This window comes from Sapajus apella, unplaced genomic scaffold (genome assembly GCF_009761245.1).
Source record: "Sapajus apella isolate SASKATOON/1434 unplaced genomic scaffold, GSC_monkey_1.0 scaffold66, whole genome shotgun sequence".
Lineage (NCBI taxonomy): Eukaryota > Metazoa > Chordata > Mammalia > Primates > Cebidae > Sapajus > Sapajus apella.
In genome coordinates, this window is record NW_022437006.1 from 6,652,586 (window position 1) to 6,658,807 (window position 6,222).

The window sequence follows — 6,222 nt, forward strand, 5'->3', positions numbered from 1 at the left end:
AAAAAAAAAAAAAAAAAAAAAAAGACTAATTTATTTACTTTGGGAGCTTACAAAAACTTAAGATTAAGTGATATGCTGGCTTCTAATGTCCTTTCAGGAAATATCTTGGGTTAAGCAGTGCTTTTATTTCCTCTTTTTTTCATATAAAAATAACTCTGGGACTTGTAGTTGAGTCACTGAAGGAGGACTAAAATCATTCTTCTACCTCTGAAACCCTAGATCTCGGATTTTACTATATATTCTTTCTTTTCTATAAAAAGTAGCAACGCCTGCTTCAGAATGTTGCTTATCCTGCTACTTTTGACCCCAGGCCTGAAGAACTCCTATCGATAGCACGTGATGTTCCGTAAATATCTTCAAGTATGACTTACAATGACTACATTAGCTTTCCTTCTCACTGGTGCTGTTGCTGGGGCAGAAGTCCCAGAGGTTTGAGTTTAAAAAATGCCACCCCTCCTAGAAACACTCCTACCCCCAAACAATTCCCAGCCCGAGCTCAGGATTTGTGAGGCATTAAAGTAAAACAAAACTCAAGAAAGCCTAAGAAAAAAAGTGACATGCTCAATAGTGGTTATGGGTTGTAAGTATAAAAGACTTTCAAATAGAGATGACTATATTTACACTCCATTTTCTTCTGGAGTTTAAGATGGGGAGGGGGAAACTGCTTTGGTGGGTACTTGTCATTTCATGAGCAAATATATATTGTTGGCTTTGTTCACCAACTCTGAAAATCCAGATATAGCAGTGGATGCTAGGAAGGGGTTAGGAGCAGGTTGAAGCAGCTCTCATTTTTGAGCTCCTGGGAACTGGTGCCCAGGCTAGCACCACCGCCACCAGGATGTGGTTTTCTGGTGAATGAGAGCCATTGATGGGCTAGAAATTAGTCTTTTATGTTCGTTTGCTAACCATGTGACTAGAACACATTCTCCCCTACATTACTGTCCTAATGCATTAGCAAAATAATATGCCACTCATGATGTGATTGAGTGAAATGTATAAAGGAAATTAGTTTACTAAACCCATTAGGTTAAAAGGCAAATGGGAGACCAAAACAATAATCAAATGGCAATATTTTAATTTTTAGGGTTAGTTATCTGACAGGAAATTTCTCTTTTAATTTACTTTCTACGTTGTAAAGTAATGAAGTTTAAGGAGGTTTAGAGACAAACACACAAATCAGCACACTTAATCCTTTTTGTAGAGTTCCAACCCACTCTTGCTAAAAAGTACTATTTCAGCCACCAAAGCAGAATAATTTAATAGTAGAACTGAAAAAAAAAAAAAAAAAAAAAGGAGCTAAAATGAAGTCAAAGAATCGGGAATGACGTTTCCCCAAATGAATGACTCAAGATGTGAGATCCCAGCCTATACTTGTGCCTGGCACTTGAACTTCTACATTTGCAAGTTGTATGAAATCTCCTCTAAGCTGAAATTGGGATTTGCCTGTAAGCAGCTATAGTTTTCTTACTCTTACTGTCTGCTTAAATAGGTTAAAACAGGCAGGCAAGCCTGTCAGCAGGGCCTGGGAGAAATAAGAATGTAGTGGGATGTTTATATCTTTACTCATTGATTCATTTTGCAGGAATCGGGAGAGGTGTGTGGGTGACAATGTTGGGGGGAAAAGGAAGAGAAAGGAGAAGTAACTCTTAAAACACAGCCAGAGGAAATGAAGCTCATGTTACAATTGTTGTGGAAAGGTCTTGATACTATTTTTCCCCAGAATTGAGGTGGGTGTGGCTGTCAGGGAGCACCCTCCATAGAGGCAAAGTTGTTGAAAATTGATCTAAGTCAAACGATTTTACATAGGGCAACTGCTCATCAGTGGATTCAGCGACCGGTACTTGGCAAGTTTTTTATTATTATAAATATTATTTTTATTAGCATACAGAGGGCTAATAACAGAAGACTACATTTTCTTTTCTCTCACTTTTTAAAGTAGAGGCTGACTTTGATTTAAAATATCTAACAGAAAGCCATGGCTATTTTCTTCACTGATTTATGAGCATCAAAGGATGGGGAAAGTAGCCGCATTCTTGTCATTTCAGTGGTTTACCCTCTCCTTATTCTGAGTGAGGTTTTCTAATATATTGGCTATGTGCTGTCTAAGTTTTTATCATCTCTACCGTTCACCTGGCACTTTGCACATCTGCTCATAACACTTGACATGTTTCCCGTGTGTTTTAAAGCTCTGATTAGGTTGTGGGCCCATGGAGGGCAGGGTTCATTTCCTAGACATTTTTTTACATCCCTCACATACACCTATGCACCTGGTACCATATCTGCATGTAAACTAAATGTAATGAATATTGGTTGATCACTGTTATATTGTTTCAGTGTGTAATTCCATATTTTGATATGCTGTTACACAAAATTATAATTTTTAGATCTAGAAGAGCTGTGGGGGACCATTAGTCCAAGCACATCATTTTATAGAAGCAGAAACAGAGACTTCTCAAAGAGAGAAAATGCGCTCACAGTTACATGACACGGTGGTTATTAGAACTTCCTTTTTTCCTTTTGTCCCTTCCCAGTTGGGGAAACTGGTGTTTAAGTAAAGTTCAAGAGACTAGGGAATGAGTGGCAAAATGGATTAGCAGCATACACCATGAGCTGGTAAGTCACCGTTCTCAGTTTTGTGTATAATAACTACGATGTAAGCATGGCCCAAGTCGTTCTGTATGTCGCTCCATACTAAAGGCTAATCAGTCAGGCTTCTCTGCCTTTGTGCAGGGCAAAGGGAATGTTCTGCAGGCACGTGCCTCAATATGAAGAAGAGAATAAGGCAGCAAAGAGTGTGCCCACCTGCTTCCTTACTCAAGGCCTGGGCTGCATGGTTTCTATAAAGGCTCTTTTTAGGCAGTTATTTCTGGACCACTAGCCAAGGTGAAAACATTCTTTTCCTTGACTACAATCCAAAGGGGAACTTGCGGGAGAGCGTTTACTCTGCATCTCAACTGATGGCCTTTTTTTCTCCTTCTCACTCTTCCTTCTGAGGACATTTATTGATCACCTACTGTATGCTGAGCACAATGCTAGTTAGACAATGGGAAGACAATTGCAGAAAAGATAGCTGTGCTGTTCTTGAGTCTGCAGTTTTATTAGGAAGGCAAATATTCCAGGAATGGTGAATGGTGAGATAAGTGTTTAAAGAGGTATCTCCAAAGTGTCAATGGGAGCCCAAAGGAAGGGATAACTAATGACATTTGTGAGGCCAGGCAAGCCTTTTGGAGGAAGTGACATTGAGTCTTTATGAATGAATTCTTGTGGGAGGGATGGTTTTGATGGAAAAAGTGGTCCTGGGTGGAGGGGCAGCATGTGCCCACTCATGAAAACGGGAGGGGAAATGGTATATTTAGGAACCCAGAAGTAGTTTGATGTGGTAGAGAGAGGGGAAAGTATAAATCTAAAGAATGCTGGATGCTGTGCTAAGGAGTTTATATTTTAGCTTTCGGAGATGGGAAGGAAGGAGCCAACAGAGCAGAAAGTGACTATGCTAATGTCCTTTTTTCAGAGTAACACGGGTTGCTGAATATAAATAGCACTGCTAAAGAAAAAAATATATCTGGGCTCATTTCTTTTTCTTATAAAGATGAAAATTACTTCTTGGAGATACCTTTTGCTTTTGCAATTGTGAGGTTTTCCCAAGTAGTATGCAATGGTATTTTTAGAAATCAAATCATTTTTTGGATTGATTTGAAATGTACTTTTAATGTTAATGGAAAGAGCAATGGACTGGGAATTATGGAGTCCTGGGTTCTAGGGCCTGGGCCACCGTTAACAGGGCATGATAACAGTAGCATATTCCTCATTCACCATGTGAGGAGATAGGAATAGGAACTTTCAGCACTAGAGTTTAGTGTGAGACCCTGTGTGTGTGTATGGTGCATGTTTGTGTGTGCATGCATTTGCATGTTTATTTGTAGCCTAATACAAAAAAAAAATGAGGCAGTTTCTAATGAAATGTATTGATAGAGGCCAGGTATCATGACTTGCCCCTGTAATCCCAGCACTTTGGAAGGCCAAGGTGGGAGGATCCCTTGAGGTCAGGAATTTGAGGCCAGCCTGGGCAACATAGCAATACTCTGACTGCACTCCAGTCTGGGTAACAGAGTGAGACCCTGTCTCTATGTTTTTTTTTTTTTTTTTTTTTTTTTTCAAGGCATTGATGCAATCAGAGTCTAAGCCTGAAACCTAGATTTAAAGACAAAAGTCAAGTAGTAAAGAATGCAGAGGGATAACAGGGTTGCTAACTTTTAATTTGCCAAGTAAGGATATTATAAAGTTAAACAAAGCAAAGCCTAGTCATTCTCAACAAAACATGGGAAGGAAATAATGGCAGCATAAAGGACAGTCTTGTAAGTTGCCAACATGCCATGAAATTCTTACTTAAATTTTATTAATTTTCTGAATAGATAAAACATGCGTAAGTTTCCAAATTCAAGAGGTAAAGGTATATGGTGAAAAGTTTCCCTCTCACCTTTTCTCCTAGCTACCCAGTCTTTCTCCCCAGGCACTGTACTTTCTATCTGCCAAGACAAGGTAGGAAATACGACCAGCTGTAAAGCCCTCAAAGATCAAGGTTTATCACAAAAAAAAAACCTTTAAAAGTTTTTTAAAAGAGAATTTAAGCTCTTAAGAAATTCGTCTAAAGGATACCTACACAAAGGATCTGGAGTAATATAATGAAGAATAAACTCAGGAGTAGCCCCAGACGATGTGGGGGATTTTCTCATTTCTGAGCTCTTCATCTCTTAAAGAATCTAAATAAATACTTAATTGAATTCCCCAAATTCTGCCTCATTAAAAAAATGCAGAAAAGGACAGACTCTGACCTGGAGTATTTTGAGGAAAGAGATTACCCAAATTCCTGTTTATTTCTGCTCTAGAGAAGTCTTAATTTAATTCCTGAATCATGTTTGATTTTGAATAGGTCCACAGCCTGACTTTTGTTCCAAGATAATTCAGCTCAAAAATGAAGTCCTGTATAACCGAAGGGGGGAAATTTTTTAAATAAAACTGTTTGGTATTATCCATTTATATGTGACAGTGTATCTGACAAAGGAGTTTGGTTTGACATAATTACTATTTAGCTGTCCTTCTAGGCTATAATTGGTCAATGGGTTCAGCTGCTTTTAGGGCCACTCCTGAAATGTGAAAGTGGTACCATATAATCAGTATGTAGAAAGGATCCTGATCTTCTGTTGGCCAGAGTAGGTACCTTGGATTTGGAGCTGGTACCAAATACTTCAGGTACCAGTTAAAACCAGAGGGAGGTTGTAGTCGACTCCCTTACATGCCACTAAAAATGATGCTACTGTTGGTCAGAAAGTGAATCCTGCCCTAGCTCTGATTCTCAGACTAGCAGGAAAAGAAATGCTGTAAAGGAGCATTAAAAGCCTTGGGTCAATGCACATCGCACAATCTGGCCATAAATCATGACCTGTAGAATAAAGAACTGACATAAGATCAATAATTGCCGAAAAATTAAATTTTTCATTACATGAAACAGAAAAGCAATGGTTGAGTAGTTAAAACTTCCTGCACTTTAGGGGACCTCAGACGGAGAGACCCAGCTCTGTAATTTGTTCAGGAGAAAGCAGCGGGCGTAGAATTTTGAGGGAAGGTGATAAGTTAAACTGGGTAGATCTTATTTCTATTTTTAATAGTCTTTGAGTCCATCAGTTAATAGAGATACAGGTTTCTTCGGGGCCTGTTAATTACAGTAGAGATTAGAGAGCGCCAGTGACAACTCTTCCTTGGGGGTTCTCCTCTGTTTAAGACATCTCTTAGGGACAGTTTTGGAGTCTCCAAAACAAGAGATCCTGTCCCAAAGCTGCCACAGCAGAGACAAACATTGACAGGGATCTGTGATTCGTGGTTCCTCCCAGTGCAGTCCTGCTGGGAGTAACAAAGCCCCAGCCACCAAGTACAGCCTAAGGGACAGGCATCCCACTGAGGCCAGTAGCGCCCTCCTCCCTGCTCCCTCCACCCCATGCATGCACACACTGTAGTTTTTTTTCAGAAATGCCCCCAAATTATTTTCTTCCTAATCTGCCTGTCTTTTCTTGGCTCCCTAGCAGTTCCTTCCCAGACACAGGACAGAAAAGAAGGGTGGGATTCCCCACTGGAAAGCTGTTTCCACATTTAATTGATCTGTAGTAGTTCATAGTGGGCCCAGCTCTGCAGCCCACCCTGGCCGTAACCCAACTTTCAGCTAAATAC